The following is a 20,902-nucleotide window of genomic DNA, read 5'->3' as shown; positions in this document are numbered from 1 at the left end:
TTTCAGTTTATTAACTTGGTGATTCCATGCATGTGGGAAGAAATTGTCTGGAACATGCAGCACACCTGGTGGATCCCAATGCATGGGAATCTCATAGCTAGTTTTGCTTTAATCCTCTCATCTTTTGCACAAAGATATGTGCTTTGCTAAAGTTTATCCCTTTGAGTAACCTCCTCCCTATGCCTGGATAACCCTAGCTTTCAAGAATGTGAAGCCCATGCATGCTTTGCCCCAATGGCAAATGCACTGTGCTTTTCAGCCTGTTAAGAATCACTAGAGAGATGGTTCGATCTATGAATGTATCAGTGTCCAATTATATGTTCATGGATTTAACTGAAAAAGGAGGATGGAAAGGTAAAGGCGGAATGATTATACGAAATCTAACGGGCGATATCTTGGTGAACTATGTTTGTCGATCCTACAGTTTAAGTTTCTTTCATTTGCAGTCTTCCTATCCCTGATTACGTACACCAGGCAATGATCAAAGTAGGAAAAGAAGGCTTAAAGTTTTCCCTTTTGCTATTGCCTGAAACCTTAGCCTTTGGTTCTTTACGTCGCCTTTAATTTAGCTTTGCTACGTACCTTTCTTTCTCATGTTTATCAGCTGAAAATTGGTTTCTAGGAGATATATATGCTACTTTTGACTTTTCATTCATGGATCCCCAGTAATAAGTTTATTGCAAATTTTGTTACCAGATCATGTTACTAGTGGTAATATGTGGATACATTAATAAGTGCTTCCAAACATGATTTTAGAAAATATAGTCCTTAATGGCCCTGTTCGCTTGTCTTAAAAATAGCTTGTTCGGCTTCTTTTTTTAGCCGAAACAGTGTTTTTCTCTCACAACAATTCAGCCGGAACAGTATTTTTTAGCCAGTTTCAGTCAAGTTTCAGACCAGCAAACGGGACAAATATATGCTCCCTCTAGACAATACGACATTGTTTATTTTTATGAGGTGTAACTTTGACCACAAGTATTCTGTGACCTATATTTTATTGCCTAGTAATTGTATAGGTTTATGAAAATATTATTCAAGACAAATATGATTACATATGTGATTTTCATTTTTTTAAACAAAATATTTTGATAGCTATATCAATGGTCAGAGTGGCAAAAGCTTGTCCAGATTTTAATAAAAAAAATGCCACATATTTATCACCAGAGGGGTAGTACTTGCCGTCACTATGACATTCCAAAGCAATGTACTGAACCAACTGTGTATCCCCAGTGATAACCTGTTGACTTGTCGGTCAGATCGATGACGAATTAAATGCCAATGTATAGTAGTAGGGGCTGTTCTTATAAATTTTTTCAGGATAGCATTTGGTTGCTAGCTTTTACTAGTTTTCTCTTTTATGACTTACATCGCCTGCTGGCTGCATATATAACTGTCTACTGCTCTATATATATATATATATATAGTAGCATATATATATATATATATATATATATATATATATATATATATATATATATATATATATATATATATATATATATATATATATATATATATATATATATGCTACGTTGTAGCCTTCTTTTACGATCAAATAATGCCATCTAGAGAGAATAGGCATAGGCAAAGCCAAAGGTAAACAAAATTAAATTCAAACAAATCAGGCTGAAACTATTCTTGAGCAGCAATTTTGTTCTTGCTTTCATGGAAACGTTGTCATGTATGTACGGATTATTTACAAACATATTTTCCTCGCAAAAGGATTAAATAACCATTTTATCAAGGACCATGTGTATGTTCAGTAATCAGGAAATTCAATTCAGCACGTTGTGCTCACATACCTTTCACTATTTCATCCTTAATTTTTTCTAATATTATATATTGGAAAAAGTTAGAGACTATTCACGACGCCAATTTTACTTAAATTTCAGAAATTTTCCCTCCAACAATCAAGCCATTTTCTATTCAAATCAGAAGCCCAAAGCTAATTTTTACTACAAATCGCTCTTAAATTATTAGTGTGATATTTTACATCTAACAAGGCGCCCCCCCCCCCCCCCCCCCACACCCCCACACCCCCACACACCCCACACACACCACCACCACCACCACACACAGACACACACAACTCAAAAAAATATTATGATTCGAGTAAACATAGAAACTCCTTGCAGTTGTATAATAGGCATATGAACGTCTAAACAGGGCCCAAACTAGAGTTCAGATTATCGTGTGGTGCACTTCACTACACTTCTGATACTATATGTATATACAATTTTATATGGTCATAAATAATATGAGCAGGTTACTAGCAAATTTTCCTTTATCATGGTGCCATTGAAGAACCTAGCTTTGCCACTGCATGAAAGATCGAGTTTCTAGAAAAGTGCTTCTGCTACTAAAAAGTAGAATGTCAACTAAACGGGTGGGATCTAAAATTATTTTTTCTAGAAGCAGCTACTTTCACGTAGTATAATTTTCGCAACACCTTGGACCCTGTTTTTGGTTTTCAGCCTTCTATTTTTCTAAATGGTTGGAAACAGTTTTACAACTGTATTAAGGGATATAAATGAAGGGAGAATATATCTCGTGGTTGTTTCAACCAAACAACTTATAGCTTGTCCATAGCACATATATAACTCACAATAACTTTTTAACATCTCACAATAGTTTTTTCACAGCTCAACCAAACAAATCTTAAATATATTCCTACAACTTTTAAGTACCAGTTAATTATAATTATGTATCTAAATAATCCAATGTATTTAGAAGCTTTCATCCAAGTGACTTTTACCACTAAATCCTGAGTTATACGTAAGCCTTGTTTGGGTGTGCTCGTATTCATTTCAATCCACATATGCTGGGGTAGAAAATTAATTCACCCTAATACATGTTGACTGAGATGGATACGAGTCCAGCAAAATAAGCCCCTACATATATGGTTTGTACTTTGACATTTAGAAGTACTTAGATTTCAGAGTACATCTACCAATACTCGGAAATGCTGAAAGATAAACAAAACTATACAACCTACAATGTAATTGAAGTGACACTACATAACTGATTTGAAACTTCTTTTTTATTTATAATTTCGAAACAGAAACTGCCAAAAAGTATCGGTAAACCAAATGTCACAATTATCAACGGCCGGAGTTCAAACGAAGAGAGTCCGAGAACAAATTGCATGAGAAATAGCATTCCTCTGTTTGGGGAGTTCTTTTAAAAAAACAATCCCTCTGGCCTCTGATTTAACGTGAGAGAGGGAGACTCCCATCGATCTATATACTAGTATCCTCATGGCCTGTCCAACTGACTTTTTTTTTTATTGGATACAATTTGGACGTACATATCCCACACACTCTATACTCACAACACATGTACACACATGCGCGTCCGACTGCCCTTTTGGGTAAGTACTGCCTCCGTCCCAAAAAAATGTGATTCAAATTTGGTTCAATTTTTAACTAAATTTAACTAAATTATATATTATTATTATTTATAACTCTAAATAAATATACTGTAAAAATGTATTCCATAATTAATTTATATTACTTATTCATTATTATAAATGGTTTGACTTTTTGGAAAATAAAAATAGTATTCTTTTAGGACCGAGGGCCTATAGTACTGAACAAAGAGACCTTTCACCAGTTCTATCCACCACCCTCTTCGACCCTTTGCTCTACTAGCTTCTTCCATGACCAGTCACTAGCTAGATTCTTTCAGACAAGGCCAGGTACAGTACATGTCATAATTACCGGAGCACAGACGGAGAAACTTTATTTTAACACATAGAGAGAGCTATTACCCTCCGGTTATGTAGCACTAGGTTCTAAGAACAAAATTAGATACATACCGTATGTGAGCTTAGAAAGTCAAATCTCACATATAACTACAAATAAAGGTAATATCGAAAGATAATACTCAATATATAACATACTTAGGATAAATGATATAACCTTAGACAGCAAACATCGGAAAAACAACTCCGATCTTCGGGTGAAGACTCCAATTCCAAAAGAATAACTGATTGGTTGATCACAAGTCTAATTCCTCCAAACTCTAGCAATCTGGTACACATCTAGGATTTTTATCTAAATATTTAAAAAATAAAGCAAGCGTAAGTACATGTCGTACTCAACAAATATAACATGGGGTTTATGAGGCTCAAAAGGCTGACACTGGTTTAACTACGATTAGCTTTTAATTGTAACAATTTTAGCATAGGAGTAGCAACAAGTTTATCACAAACCCATATAAACACATGATCAGGTAAACATGAATAATGAATAGCATAAACAATTAACCATTAATAAGCATCTTTATCATCAGTATCATCAGTGTTTATCATCATTAACCATTAATGATTATCTATTCCGTAAGGGTCTAAGGCCGCTCATGACCATGAGCACGCCCGTTATAACAGTTTTACACTCTACAGAGGTCGTACACTTTTACTATGAGCGTGATTTACCCTTTCGTCCGAGGTCGCGAGCCTCTTAACCCACTACCAAGGAAGATCGGCAGGGTTCACTACAAAGCCTTTCAAAGGTTCGTCTAACAAGTTAGGGCCACTAGGTTTCCCCGTCAATAAGCATGAACTCCCCTCCAAGGAGTGACTGACAAAAGAACAAGAAACCAAAATGCACTCAACCTAGCAAGCAAAGGTCATACCTGTCGGAGCCCCTCTTGCGCCATAAAGGTAACTACTAACAAGCCAGAAAAGGTCCTCATACTGAGCTAAAGCTAGAGCCATGTAGCCCTCACAGTTGTACTGTAAGTCCTGGATGTTCGCTTACAGATAAGTCCTTAGAAAGATAAATCTAGAGCACCATAATAATAGCCCAATGCTTTAGCCTCCTTGATTCCATGTTGCTAAAAAGCATCTTTTAGTGTTTATTGCATATACCATTAGTCAAGTTACAAGATCATGGTTTTAGTTGAGCACTAGCAAAGCTACCCAGTGTATATCCCATAGGAGACATGGTATAAGTTCAATACTAGGGAATTCCTATCAAGGTGACACATGCAATATGAATTAAATGTATTAAAGTTGATAGGAAACAAGGATGATCCCATGCTATACTTGTCTTAAACTCTGATCCTTCTTCTATTGAATTGTAACCTCCAAAGGACTTCTTCTGTATTACCAACTTATTTTATATCACCAACGCAAAGCTCACCGACTGGACATGATCATAGAGCACCACACGAGCATCCATGTAATCATATATGAAGCAAACAATAGAACTAAATTAGAATAGTACACCAAACATATGAAATAGCAAGTAAAAAGGTTTTAAAGATGTTCTACACATTACTACGATCACACAGGCGCGAAAAGCACTCTAATCAGAGCTATAACGAAAAAATTATGAATTAAACAAGATTTCATTTAATAAAATTATAGATTAAATCTAACCTCAAATTTCAAAAGTTGAAAATATATTTAACAGTAGCTTGAACATGTAGATTACTCAATTATGAATCTAACGCAACTTGAACGGATCAAATCGAGTTAAAATGGAGAAGTTATGGCCTAAAGAAAATAGTGGCAAAACTGTAAATAGATGAAAGCGTATTTTGAATCTAACCGAAGGAAACTACGCTTTCCAAAGAAAAAGACGTATTCTAGAAATATGCTATGGGTTGCGGGTTCGGATATGGAAAAGTGGATGGACTCTTTTGAAAGTTTGCCAGCGAAGAGTTACCGACCGATCTCGGCCGTTGGATTGAATCTGGGTGGCCTGGATTAGAAGAGGGAGGGAGAAAGAAGGCGTGGCCGGCTGGAACAGGGAGTCACCGTGGCGAAAGACATGGTCGGCGGCGAGGGACCTCGCTAGCGCACACGAAACCAGCCCTAGAGGCCACGGTTGGACTTGGGGATTGCACGAGAAGATAGAGGACGGCGAGGCAACCTCACCACGGCACTTTTCACGGTTGGAGATGACGCACGGTGCTCGGCGGCGGACGGCTATGGCTGCGCTAAGGCTGCGGTGGTGACGCGGCGACTCGGTGAGCGAGGCGGCTGCTATATATGGCCCGGGGAGCATCTTGGCGCGCACGGCAAGGCGGACGAGGCGTGGCGGCGGTGGAGTTGGGCGGCGGACTCCGACTCAGATAGGCGCGGGGAAGACGAAGGCGACTCGGCGAAGAAGATTCTGACATGTGGGCCTAGTTGGTCAGCGTCACGGAGCGCGGGGCCGGGTAGTCAGAGGAAGAGAGGGGGCGGGATGCGGCTGCAGCGTGCGGCTGGCTGGGCTAGGATGGAGTGGAGCTGGGCTACGGATGAAGGAGAGCGGAGCAGGCCACGGGAACGGAGGAAAGGTGGGCCGCAGCGGGAGCAGGAAAGGATAGGCCACACGGGGGAAAGCGGGAGTGGGCCGGCTAGCTGCTGGGCTGTGCAGGGAGAGAGAAGGAAGCAGGTCGGGCCAAAGCTGAGAGGGAAAGGAGGAGCAGGCCGAATTGGGCCAGAAATGAGAGGGAATGTTTTTTCTTTTCTTTTTCTTTTTTTTCTTTATTTCAATGCTATTTGAAAACCATTTTTTAAAACAATTTAAATTATTTTGAATTTTGGTCAAAATCACACATTACATTAAATCCAATGTAGAGGCATGAATGCACCAACAATGTTGCTAAGCGCTATATTTGATTTTGAATTTTAAATAAGTTATCATTTTTTTCTAAATTTAAATACTCACAAAATGCATAATTAAATCAAATTCACCTATTTCAAAATAATGAAATTTTTAGGGTGTTACAAGTTCATACTCATTTCCCTGTCCCATTTTTCTTTTCTTGAGCATATCAAGTTAGCACTTTCACCTCCTCAATTACACTCCCTTCTGTTCCTATGCTTGTTTTCTGCCATGGTCAGCCATGCATCCACGCCCTACAGTACAATGGTGTCAGGGGAGAGGGAAAGGTATGTAGGAGTAGTAGATGCCCAGCAGCAGATCGAAGCAGGTGATTGCGGCTTTTGAACCCTTCTGCCTCGCACAGCATTGATGCAAAGGCAATGGGCAATGGCAAACTTTTCTTTCTGTTGCATAGCAATGCAGCTGTGGCTTTTGCTTGTGACAGTAAAAATGCATAGTAGATCAGCTAGCACTAGCAGTCATCGAATATTAAAAACCAAATGATTACCTTTGCTTGAAAGAGCCGGAAATGATGAGATATAAATAATTCCCATGGACAGAACATGAGGATCAGCTGTCTGGTACTGTATAGGAATAGGGGTAGGGTAGTCAATCTGTTCGGCTGGTGCTGATACGATCATATACGATCGTGGATTATTACTGCTGGCTGGTTTGGTGTGAGAGAAAAATACTATTCTGGCTAGAAATTTATGATCATTTACGACCAAGTGAACAGGCTGAGTAGTAGTATACAGTATACCAGAATGCTCAGCAGCTTACTGTATACTGTTCACTACGTAGTAATTTTGTCAGGTTGGAGGCTGTGGGTCTTAGTAAATGCTAGCTGAAATATTCAGCCGTTTCACTATTCGATCGCTGGCTAAAATCTTACTGTAACTCTGTCCTACTGTAGTGTTCTGTCGCCAACTTGTACTATACGGAGTATATGAGATCAGTACTCCGTATATGAAATTGAAATTACAGTGGCAAAAATTCATGGTCATAGATGTTCTGGAATTTTATGTCCTGGCCTTTGTAGGAGGAGAGAGGCTGAGAGGCCAGGGAACTCAACTAGCATTCTTCGGACACGTCTAATCAGACCAGAACAATGATGCATCCATGTCGCTAGTCGCTGGATGTGTGGTCATCAGGGCTACTAGTAGACTTGTGCTACAGTATCTCTCTTGCAAAAAATAAATTAACGGGCATAAATAAATGTCAAACCAGAGAAGTACTACAATTCTTTTATCCCGTTAAAGTATTCACTAACTTCATTGCATGACAGCGTTAGCAACAGTGACATGATACAATGCACTAGGAATAGTGTAATGGTGTTATATACTCCACCGTTCTAAATTATAAGTCGCTTTGATAATTTTTTATTTATTCATTTTGCTATATATCTAGATATATTATTATATCTAGATACATAGCAAAATTGATGTACCAAAAAAGTCAAAGCGGTTTATAATTTAAAAAGATGGGAGTAGTATATTTGAGATCAAAGGGTAGTAGCAAATAAATAGACCATCATTTTTTCTGTTTTGACTTTTGAGGTTTACTATACTGTGTTTTGAAGCAACAAAATCCCTTTTGTGGTTTTCTTTTGCGAGATTTGCATGATATAATGACAAGCCTTCCCTTAGGTACAAGGCCACTAACATGGCATGGAAATTGAGGAACAACACCCATAAACACAGCTGTGAGCTAGATAAAGTGTGCAGAATCTGGATTTTTTTTTTCTCCCTCTAGAGCCCCAGACAGCATTATTCCTGACAGAGACCACAGCCACGTCGTCATGAATGGGAAAACATCACCGACAGTTTTCACTTGAGTATCAAGATTGAACAGAAGGGAGAGCGGAGAGGAGAGCCAGCAAGAGGGCCAGGGGGACGGTCGGACGGACATAGATAGGCTAGCTCTGTCTGCGTCGTCGTCTCTTCAAAGTTCAAAGGGAGGGAACTAGCTCGGGTCACAATCATCATTACCCTATATTGTCACTAGCCACACGATCTACACTGGAGACTGAGAGATGTCTCTCGAAGGAGGAGATCAGGAGAAGGAGAGAAAACCGCACGCACGCACGCTCGTGCGCGGCGGGATCGACGAGGCCACGCATGCGGCCTCGAGAAACTAAGATGGTTCGATCGAGAGAGCTAGGGGCACCGGCAGACATGCGCAGGGCCAGCGCGCGGCCGGCGCCGCGCATGCAGCAGCAGCAGCAGCAGCAGGAACGCGAGATCCGCGGCGCACGGGCAAACGCCACACGGAGCCCAGCTTTTGCTTCCCCGGACCGCTGCCGTGTTGGTGGTCACCGCGGCCGATGTCGCGCACCTGGCCAGCACCCGCCCGGAACACGGTGGACAGGGCGCTCAAACCAATAATAATGGGAGGAGTACTGCATTGCGCGCGCGTCCGCCGATGCAATCCCTGAATCCCCAGTCGTTGCCTCGTTGGAGATGGATGGATTGCGCGGTGCGATTGACTTTTCCAGTGTAGTAGTCGTCAAAGCTCGTTCCGGTAATGAATCCCACCGTCCCTAATCTTTTTTGGAAGAATCCTTTCAGCTGCAAAAGGACGTCTCTCTCACCACGACATTTGTTTAAAAAGGTGAGAAATGTATCCCATTTGATCGCTGAAACTAAATAAAGCACCCACTAACCACGACTCTTAGGGGACCCTCAATACTAGAGTCGACTTGCTATCTCATATCAACTTAAAAAGATAAATATGAAGTAACATAGCATGTAAGGATAGACACATGAATCATAGAAAATTATGTGAGCTTGGCTCTTGAAGAGCTAGATTACCATTCTCTTTTTTTATTGAATAAAATATTCTATGAGCTAGCATTTTAAGGACGTCCTCAACGAGGACTAGCAAATCGCTAGCCATATCAGCTCCCAAAACAATAAAAAAAGAACGTTGGTGTGAAGAGTCATACAATGTGAGAGAGATTTTTTCGGTAAACGTGCGAGACCAGCGACTTCTCCGTCGCTAGCGTGGTGGCCTGTCATCCTCTCGGCCAATAGAATTTCACTGAGGCTGGCGATTTGGACGCCGTTGGGACGCCCTAAGACACTGCTAGAGCTTCTTTTGAAACATTTACGTTAATCTTCATAAAACACACTCCACACAAAAAGATAAATCTAGAGATTCTGGAAAACCAAAAGATTATGCCATTATTTAATAGTCCTTAAATCAATTATGTTTCTAGAAAAATGCATATATCTAACCCTATGAAAAATATTCCAAAACTGTACAATATCTAAATTGACATATGCATGCCCTTAGCTTATATGTACGTAAAAACAACCTAGAATAATAATCTAAAGTTACCCTTAAATTTGCATCTAAATTATTACTAACTTTTATTGTTACTAAAATTACAAACTCAACAGAACCCTATATTTGCATGTAAATTTTCAACATTTCGAACCACACGGAAACACATCTGAATTGATGAAAAAATATTGGCGGTTGAATCCAGGTACAGCATAGATCTTAGATTCAACGCCTCCAAACAATCGATTCATCACCTCCAAACAATCGATTCATCTAGACGTCTGATTTCATCTTTGCATCGATCTACGATGAGGTTGACGACCCGAAGTTAATATCCCTGTGGGATGTGCTTATGAGTACTCTTGTCCATGCAAATAGTAACCACAACCTAACATACTACCAATGAAATTAACTTCCGCGACGGTGATCTTGTTGTGGCCATAGTCAAAGTCATCATATGTAACAAGCTTTCGGGCGAACATCGGTGACGACGATTTCACCGGAAGATTTATTTAGACCAAATCAAAGCTCACTAAGCCTAAAAAACTGCTTAATTGTAGTTGAGGCATGGGTCCCCTCTCCTTGTTTCCACCGATTGATCGACTCACTGGAGTGGTAGAAAGAGGACCCCTAGACGGCAGAGGTTTGATGGTGTATAGTTGATGGACTAGTTTGTACAAAATTGGGCACTGCACCAAAATTATTTGAAAACCATGAATAGTGAAATTATATATGTTACTATCATTACATTACGCTAAACAAATTGGGTCGCCGCACATGAGGTTTAATTGGTTTTCCAGTACAGTGGTAGGAGTATACTAAGTTGTTGTTTTTTAAAAAAAAAGAGATGTTTGATGATTTTAACAATAGGTTTGAGGGAGAAGAAAAAGGGCAGCAGACGACATGGTGGCCGGGATTGATCAAAGACAAAAGCAAAAGGTAATGGGAAAAAAGAAAGAAAGATGTGGAGAGCATTCCTTGGCCTCCCTTTGCTGTCCACCTTATCAAGCACCATGAATTGGAGGGAAAGAAAGATAGTCAAGGTACGTGGCGCACACGGCCGGGATCCCTTCTCATAACATTTCAAATCATGGGATCCTCTAGACAGATAGAGTAGGATAACATGTAGTACCAGTAGCTGCCTACTTGCAGAGACATGCATGGATCGGATAGGCCACCAAAAGGAAACCATCGAGGCTTATATATGCCTGGGGTCGTCGTATCCTCCAAAGCCACCCGGCCGGCCGGCCCCCATGTCATGTTAAAAGCAAAAGCAATACCGGCATCTTTGAAAAGACCTCATCAGCCAGCTAGTGGGATATATATGACTTTCAGAAGTGATATGTATGTCGGTGTATTTGTGCGTTTTCAGCGAACTAATTATAGCTTTGCATATATCATTGTTTACAATTAGAAGAGGTGGATTACGAATACTCTCTGTCTCTTCTCATTTCCGAGGGTGAGGGAGGGAGGGGCTTTACAGGGGCATCATTCATGTCCTATCTTCATAAGCTAGCGGCAGCTGTCACTTCTACAAAAACCATCCATGGAGACTTCTTTTTAATTACAGACCGCTCAATCTACAACCGCCTCTAAAAATAGTTACTAAAATGAACCGTCTCTAAAAATACATTTATAGTGACAGTTGGTATTTTTAGTTGCCTTTACAAATACCCCTATCTTTATAGGCAGCTCCACAAACGGATTTCTAGAGGCGGTTGGCCCCATGTTGGCTCCACATCTGCGATCGGGTTGGGGAGCACTGAGATGTCCGAGAACCATTGAGGCAAGGAGGTGCACTCAAACCAAATCCCCACCACGCTCCGAGAAACTCCTACGTCCTGATGGCCAAGAGGATTTGTCGAAACGACTGACGGCCCGAGCAATGGGAGAGAAGCCTGGATGTTGACCACTTCAGTCCTCGGGTGTTCAGACCCAAAGTCTGGGTGGCCTGTTATCCCAAGTGGTTCCGTCCGCCAAGCCACATCGGCAAGTACAACAGCGAGACGGCCCTGAGTCACTGGCTCGAGGACTACTGGCTCGCGACGAGGGCCAGAGGGGTGAACAACGACTTCGCAATCCAATATCTCCCCTTGTTCCTGTCTAGCTCCGCTAGGGCTCGGCTCGAGTAGCTCAACATCGATTGCACCAACGAGAACAAAACAAGAACAAAAAAGATGGAGAAGATAATAAAAAGACCAATTCTAGATTATATAGATACTACTACATATTAGTATGGAGAAAGAATAAACAACTTAGACACAAAAGTATAGTTAACTAGTAAATTATTAATGATTATCTAGCTAATGGAGGGTGTACTGTGGGGGCACCAGATGTTGGGGGTGCCAGGCCCCCCTCAGGCCCTTCCTTCGCCATTGGACACGAGCCATCAGTAGGAACACTAGTAGAGAACAGACCTTTGATCCTCTGCCAAAATGGGCTCTAGTCCCGGAATTTTTTTGCGCCTGGGACTAGAAATACCTTTAGTCCCGGTTGGTGGCTCCAACCGGGACTAAAGGTCCCTGCCCAATGGCTACTACGCCAGACAGAGGTGGCAGGGACCTTTAGTCCCGGTTGGAGCCACCAACCGGGACTAAAGGTATACTTTTACTCTCGGTTGGTGGCTCCAATCGGGAGTAAAGGTCTACTCCCAGGCCGTGGCTGCGCCCGGGGTTGGAAAGTTATCTTTAGTCCCGGTTGGAGCCACCAACCGGGACTAAATGTCCCCCCTTTATATATCGGCCGTCTCCTTCTTCCTCCCCGAGCCCGAGCTCAGCACATTTTGAAGCTCACTGCACTAGTGTTCTTGTTTCCTCCCTCCCTCCATTGTTCCTCCATCCATTCTTCGATTCCTCTGTCGATTTCTTCGATTCCTCCATCGATTCTTCAGTTGTAAAGGTTACCAATCTCATACTCTCATTTTTCACCATTGTCTTATGTCATTTTGTTCACTATATATATATGGTTCTTTATTGTGGTTTTTTTCATTTGTAAGCAATTTGAGCTCAAAATCACTTCAAGCTTGCATATTTACATGAAAGAAGGTTAAAGTATATATAAATATAAACTTAGAAAATAGTTAGAAAATTATAGAAAATCCATACTAGTTGAACTTGCGGACCGTGTTCAGCTCGGCGAGCATGTTCTCTGCCGAACGGTAACGGACGTCAAGGAAGAGCTTTGATTCTACGAGGGAGAGCGGCAACGGTCGTGGAAGACCGTGTTCCCTTCCTTGTAAAATCAGAGCTCTTCCGTGGTCAAGTACGGTGCCGTCCGGTGGAGAAATGCTCGCTGAGATGATCACGTAAGTAAGTTCAACTAGTACGGATGATTATTTATTCACATGTCCCGATATCGTCGTAGTAGTCTGTCAATCACTGTACCCAAACATAGTATATATATAAATATAAACTTAGAAAATAGTTAGAAAATTATAGAAAATCTATACTAGTTGAACTTGCGGACCGTGTTCATCTCGGCGAGCATGTTCTCTGCCGAGCGGTAACGGATGTCAAGGAGGAGCTTTGATTCTACGAGGGAGAGCGACAACGGTCGTGGAAGACCGTGTTCCTTTCCTCGTAGAATCGGAGCTCTTCCTTGACCAAGTACGGTGCCGTCCGGTGGAGAAATGCTCGCCGAGATGATCACGTAAGCAAGGTCAACTAGTACGGATGGTTATTTATTCACATGTCCCGATATCGTCGTAGTAGTCTGTCAATCACCGTATCCAAACATAGTATATATAAATATAAACTTAGAAAATAGTTAGAAAATTATAGAAAATCCGTACTAGTTGAACTTGCGGACCGTGTTTAGCTCGGCGGGCATGTTCTCTACCGAGCGGTAACGGACTTCAAGGAGGAGCTTTGATTCTACGAGGGAGAGCGGCAACGGTCGTGGAAGACCGTGTTCCCTTCCTCGTAGAATCGGAACTCTTTCTTGACCAAGTACGGTGCCGTCCAGTGGAGAAATGCTCGTCGAGATGATCACGTAAGCAAATTCAACTAGTACGGATGATTATTTATTCACATGTCCCGATATTGTCGCAGTAGTCTGTCAATCACCATACCCAAACGTAGTATATATAAATATAAACTTAGAAAATAGTTAGAAAATTATAAAAAATCCGTACTAGTTGAACTTGCGGACCGTGTTCAGCTCGGCGAGCATGTTCTCTGCCGAGCGGTAACGGATATCAAGGAGGAGCTTTGATTCTACGAGGGAGAGCGACAATGGTCATGGAAGACCGTGTTCCCTTCCTCATAGAATCGGAGCTCTTCCTTGACCAAGTACGGTGCCATCCGGTGGAGAAATGCTCGCCGAGATGATCACGTAAGCAAGGTCAACTAGTACGGATGGTTATTTATTAAAACATGTTTTTGAGCTATAATGTATTAAAAAATGAGTATAGAGATATAGATAATTTTATAGTTTCTTAATTTTATTTGTTTATAAAAGGAGAAATTTATAGTGTATTAAAAATGAGTATAGAGAGTAGATGGCAACTGCTTCCGGGTCCTCGGCCTCTCATGGGTTTCCAAAGCGACTTAGGCCGGGCCTCCCTCTCATTTCATGCGGCAAGTGTCGTGGTGAGATGAAGATTGTGATGAAGTACCGAGTGAAGAAGGAGGGTCCCAACAAGGATCGTATCTTCTACAAGTGTCCGGATCGCAATGTGAGTTATTTTATCGTATTTAATAATTATGGTTAGTTTATACCTATTTTCATGATGGTTGTGATTAAAGTTCTAATTTTTTGTTTTAATTTTAGTGGGATAGCAGTGGACGATGTTCAGGCTTCTACTGGGAGGAAGAGTATGTTGAACTCGTGCAAAAATATCTTGCACAACAGGCAGATACGGTGGCTAATGAGGCAGTGATCTAGCCGAAGAAGCCCAAAGATGTTGCACAATCGGGGGATCTGTCTGTTTTAGTTGAGATTGGTCGCGAAATCCTTGTGCTCCTGAAATATATTTTAGCTTTAGTTCTTTTAGTGGTAGTTGGGATTGTCTACATTGTAGCGATGCTTTCATAAATTTGTATCTTTTGTGGTGGCACGCATGTTGTATAAATAATTAATTATGATCTAGGTTTTAATATGGTATTTATGTCATGTAATGCAGATGAGCCGGCATTGGATGTATAATGCTGATCGCCGCTCCCAAGAGTTCATTGATAGCGTGCATTCTTTGTTACGTGCGGCCGAGGCAAACAAACGCGACGGTTTCATGTGCTGCCCATGTGCCATATGTAAGAATATAGTGGAATATCCTTGCTCAAGGACTCTTCATTCACACTTGTTCAAGTCGGGTTTCATGCCAAACTATATTTGTTGGACGAAGCACGGAGAAACCGGTGTTGTAATGGAAGAAGGTGAAGAAGAACAATGGGACGACAATGATATTATTCCCGATGGTGCGTGCTTTAATGATACTGCAATGGAAGAAGCTGAAGAAGAGGTAGCCGCAGAAGATGAGCCAGCTGATGATCTTTCTCAGGTCATTCGTGACGCACAAAGAGAATGTGAAAGTGAAAAGGAGAAGATCAAGTTCGAGCGGATGCTAGAAGATCACAAGAAATTGTTGTACCCAACTTATGATGCAGGGCAGAAAAAGTTGGGAACCACACTAGAATTGCTGCAATGGAAGGCAAAGAATGGTGTATCTGACAAGGAATTTGGAGAGTTACTAAAAGTCCAAAAGAAGATGCTTCCGAAGGACAATGAATTGCTCGCCACTACCTACGAAACAAAACAAGTTGTCTGTCCTATGAGGCTAGAAATCGAGAAGATACATGCATGTCCTAATGACTGCATCCTGTACCGTGGCAAAGAGTATGAGAAATTGGATGCATGTTCGGTATGCCATGCGTCGCGATATAAGATCAGGCGAGATGACCCTGGTGATGTTGAGGGCAAACGTCCGTGGAAGAAAATCCCTGCCAAGGTTATGTGGTATGCTCCTATAATACCACGCTTGAAACATCTGTTCAGAAACAAAGAACATGCAAAATTATTGCGATGGCACAAAGAAGACCGTAAGGTAGACAATATGTTGAGACACCCTGCTGATGGGTCCCAGTGGAGAGCAATCGACAGAGAATTCCCGGAGTTTGCAAATGACGCAAGAAACTTAAGGTTTGCTTTAAGTACAGATGGTATCAATCCTTTTGGAGAGCAGAACAGTAGTCATAGCACTTGGCCTGTTACTCTAAGTATCTACAACATTCCTCCTTGGTTATGCATGAAGCGGAAGTTCATTATGATGCATGTGCTCATCCAAGGCCCGAAGCAACCTGGCAATGACATCGATGTGTACCTGAGACCACTTATTGATGAACTTCTCATTTTTTGGAATAAAGAAGGTGTACGTGTGTGGGATGAGTACAAATAGGAACACTTTTATCTGTGAGCATTGTTGTTCGTAACAATCAATGATTGGCTTGCTCTAAGTAATCTTTCAGGACAGTCAAACAAGGGATATAATGCATGCACACACTGCTTCGGTGATATTAGAGGTGTATTCTTGAAAAAATGTCGAAAGGTCATGTACCTTGGCCATCGTCGATTTCTTCCTGCAAATCACCCCGTAAGAAAGAAAGGCAAGCATTTTAAAGGGAAGGCAGACCACCTGACCAAGCCTCGCAACCAAACCAGTGAGGATGTACTCGATATGGTCAATGATGTGAAAGTCGTCTTTGGAAAAAGACATGGAAGCCAACATGTTCCAAACGACGCTAACGGTCACGCACCCATGTGGAAGAAGAAGTCCATATTTTAGGACCTACCCTATTGGCAAGTCCTAGAGGTCCGCAGCTCGATCGACGTGATGCACCTGACAAAGAATCTTTGTGTGAACCTACTAGGCTTCATGGGTGTGTATGGAAAGCCTAAGGACACATTTGAAGCACGACAGGACCTGCGTTGTTTGAGAGAAAGAGACAACCTGCATCTAGAGAAGACAGATGATGGACACCATTACTTACGTCCTGCTAGCTACACTCTAAGCAAAGAGGAGAAGGAAATCATGTTTGAATGCTTAAACAACATCAAGGTACCATCTGGATTCTCCTCGAATATAAAGGGTATTATAAATGTGCCAGAGAAGAAATTCTGTAACTTAAAGTTCCATGACTGTTACGTTCTCATGACGCAATTACTTCCAGTTGCATTAAGAGGAATTCTACCTCCAAATGTACGTCTAGCCACCGTGAAGCTATGTGCATTCCTCAATGCAATTTCTCAGAAGGCAATTGATCCAACTGATCTAGCTAAACTACAGAATGATGTGGTTCAATGTCTCGTCAGCTTTGAGTTAGTGTTCCCTCCTTCCTTCTTTGATATCATGACACACCTCCTAGTTCACCTAGTCAAGGAGATTTTCATTCTCGGTCCTGTGTTCCTACACAACATGTTCCCCTTAGAGAGATTCATGGGAGTCCTAAAGAAATATATTCACAACCGTGCTCGCCCAGAAGGAAGCATCGCCAAGGGCTATGGAACAGAAGAGGTCATTGAGTTCTGTGTTGACTTTATTCCCAACATTGACTCGATTAGTGTTCCTGAATCGAGACATGAGGGGAGACTAAGTGGAAAGGGGACACTAGGGAGGAAAACATATATTGGTATGGATGATGATTATTTCAATAAAGCGCACTACACAGTTCTACAGAACTCCTCTTTGGTAGATCCATATATTGAGACACACAAGGATCTCTTACGATCCGAGTTTCCAGGGAAGACTGAAGCTTGGATTACGCGTAAGCATATGGAAACTTTCGACGATTGGTTGCGAAAAAAATGTCAAGGTGATGAGAGCATCCATGAGCAACTGTATTTATTGGCTATGCAACCATCATGGCATATCATCACATACAAAGGGTACGAGATAAATGGGAACATATTCTACACAGTAGCCCAAGATAAAAGGAGTACCAACTAAAACAGTGGTGTCTGCATAGATGTCACAGACCCGAATGGAAATAAGCAGACATATTATGGACGCATAGATGAAATATAGAAACTAGAATATGCACCTATTTTGAAGATCCCATTGTTCAAGTGCCAATGGGTCAAGGTGACCGGAGGCGGGGTAACAGTAGACAACAAGTATGGAATGACAACAGTAGACCTTAGTAATATTGGGTACAAAGACAAACCATTCGTCCTTGCCAAGGATGTGAATCAGGTGTTCTATGTCAATGATATGTCTACCAAACCAAAAAGAGGGAAAACGATAATGACTCAACCAAAGAGCCAAAGTGCCACATAGTTCTTTTAGGGAAAAGAGTCATCGTGGGAATTGAGGACAAGTCAGACATGTCAGAAGATTATGAAAAGGATGACCGAATTCCACCCTTTAAAGTGAACAAAGACCCTAGCATCTTGGTAAATGATGAGGACACTCCATGGTTACGACGTGATCATAACCAAGAGACATACGTAAAGAAGTTCACTGCTGTGCCCACTTGATGATATAGTGATTTAATGTAGTGTGTGTTTGAGATATTATGTAATAATTATGAATTCAGATGTTTATTATGTCATGTTTCAAATTAAATCAATATTTGATTTGGTGGGATTTCTCTCTCAAAAAGGTAAATTAGGATATTGAGTGATGAAAAATTAAAATATCAACGTTAAAATGACGTGAAAACAAATTTCCTGTCTAAAACCAATAGTTTTAATAATTTTAATTAAACACTATATTTTTGCATTAATGAAATAATAAATATTAGTTACATTATATTTTATAATTGTAACAAAAAATAAAAAAGTTAGGTTATAGATTTTTCCTATGTGCAATAAAGAAAAAGAAAATCCATATTTTTACCAAAATAATTTTATGCCTTTTATTTAATTTACTATGTATTTAACAAAAACTATTGCATTTCTATTGTATTTAACAAGACTATTGCTTAAAATAGGCGGGAAACGAAACTGCAGGCCACCTTTACTCCCGGGTGGAAAGCCCACCCGGGAGTAAAGGTGGGCTGTAGTTTCGTGGCCCGTCAAAAAAACCCTTTACTCCCGGTGCGTGTTACCAACCGGGAGTAAAGGTATACCTTTACTCCCGGTTGGTAACACACACCGGGAGTAAAAAGACCTTTACTCCTGATTGGTAATACGCACCAGGAGTAAAGGACCTTTACTCCCGGCTGGTGGCTGGCACCGAGAGTAAATCTCCCTGGTATATAACCGCCAGCGCCTGGCGCAGATCGATCCGCTCCTCTTCTTCCTCGTTGAACACCGCCGCCCTCTTCTTCCTCGCGCCGTTGTCTGTTCGTCTTAATCCATGACACCGCCGCCCTCTTCTTCCTCGCGCCGCCGTCCATTCATCTTCCGTGACACCGCCGCCCTCTTCTTCCTCGTGCGGCCTCCACCGCACGCGCCCGTGGCCCTCCTCCGCACGCGCCCGTGGCCCCTCCACCGTGCCCGTCGAGGTGATCAGTTCATCTCTCTATAGCTATGTACATTCTCAGACGGTGGATCGAGTATTATGTTTGGAAACATCACTAGCTAATGATCGTATGTTGATATGGGCAACAATCTTATTTGTTCTGGTTCAATTATTCGTAGTTGTTTCGATGAACACTATTGGGACTGGAATTTTCCTAGCAGTTCGAAACTGTCAAGGAATGAATGAAATAAGCAAAACTATCAAAGTATTTTTCTGACAGCAAACTAGACAGTTTTGGCATGCGCGAAGTAGTTAAAACGTTACAGCAAATAAAATCTGCACAAACAAAAAATGTTATATTTTTCTGTGATACCGAATATAGATGTTCTAAAGTAAATTACAAATGTCCTAGATTTTATATACGCAAATATCATATAAAAATGAAGAAAAACTTCAACGTTTCTTTATTTGTGAACTTTGAATACAGATATAATATATTAATGTTGCTAAAGTAATATGAGCATTACATATTTTTTCGGGAAGACTATCTTCAAACTTTATATCATAGCATCAGAGAAGTACTGTGCCTGTAGAAGAAGAAAATAAATTCTTATCATTTCAGAAATAGTAATGGTTATATTAGCAATAAGACACATATACTTACATTTCATAATGACTTATACTTACATTATCAGCATAGAATTTTCTCATATGATGAATGACTACATGGTTCACATGGTACATAGGATCACAACATCATGCACCGACACTGCCCCGGCCCGCCTCACGTCGTCGTTGTCAGCACGTCGGTCCGCCTCATGTCGTCGTCGTCAGCACACCGGCCACCACGTCGACACGTATATACACGTCATTTGTATTCATATGCATGTATATATACGTCGCGGAGCACCGCCGCCCTCGTTCGCCCATGCGTTTCTATGTATACGGCGGAGCACCGCCGCCCTCGTTCACCCATGTGTACAGACATATATACGGTGGGGTGGAGCACCGCCACTCTTGTCACACCGCCCTCTCTCGTGGCCTAGTCGATCAACATTCGTATTATCGTTATCGTTAACGCTAAACAATCACACCAGGGCGAACCACGCTGTTGATGTCACCGACGTGGTTCGCCCTAGTCACCGATGCAATTTGCCCTCGGCCATTTATGTATAGCCCTAATTCGCCCTAGTACCGACGCAGTTCGCCCTAGTGTGGAGAATTGCGTCCGTGACCGAGGGGCAAGATTTAATAATGCATATTGTTCGTAGATTTTACGCATGTAAGCAAAGATTTGACGTACTATATATTGGTTTTGTTTTTTGAAGCTAGATGGCCGACCCGAGAAACATGGATGAGGAGGAGTTGATGATGAATTTGATCAACACTGGCACTCAAGTTGCCGGCGATGATGGTGCTAAAAATAACGTGCAAGAGGATGCAGATGACGGGAGTCAGTACTTAGCTCTTGAACAAAATGAGCAACAACATATTGGCCAAGTATATATTTTTTATTATTAGCTATATATATTATCATATGTCTTATGTGTGCTCATGACATTAAAAATAATGTTTATGTTTTGTAGACCTCTGGATCGACATCAACAACTACAACGAAGAG

This window comes from Miscanthus floridulus, chromosome 18 (assembly GCF_019320115.1).
Source record: "Miscanthus floridulus cultivar M001 chromosome 18, ASM1932011v1, whole genome shotgun sequence".
In the NCBI taxonomy this organism is placed as follows: Eukaryota; Viridiplantae; Streptophyta; class Magnoliopsida; order Poales; family Poaceae; genus Miscanthus; species Miscanthus floridulus.
The sequence above is the reverse complement of the archived record's forward strand: the minus strand, read 5'-3'. Positions refer to the sequence as shown.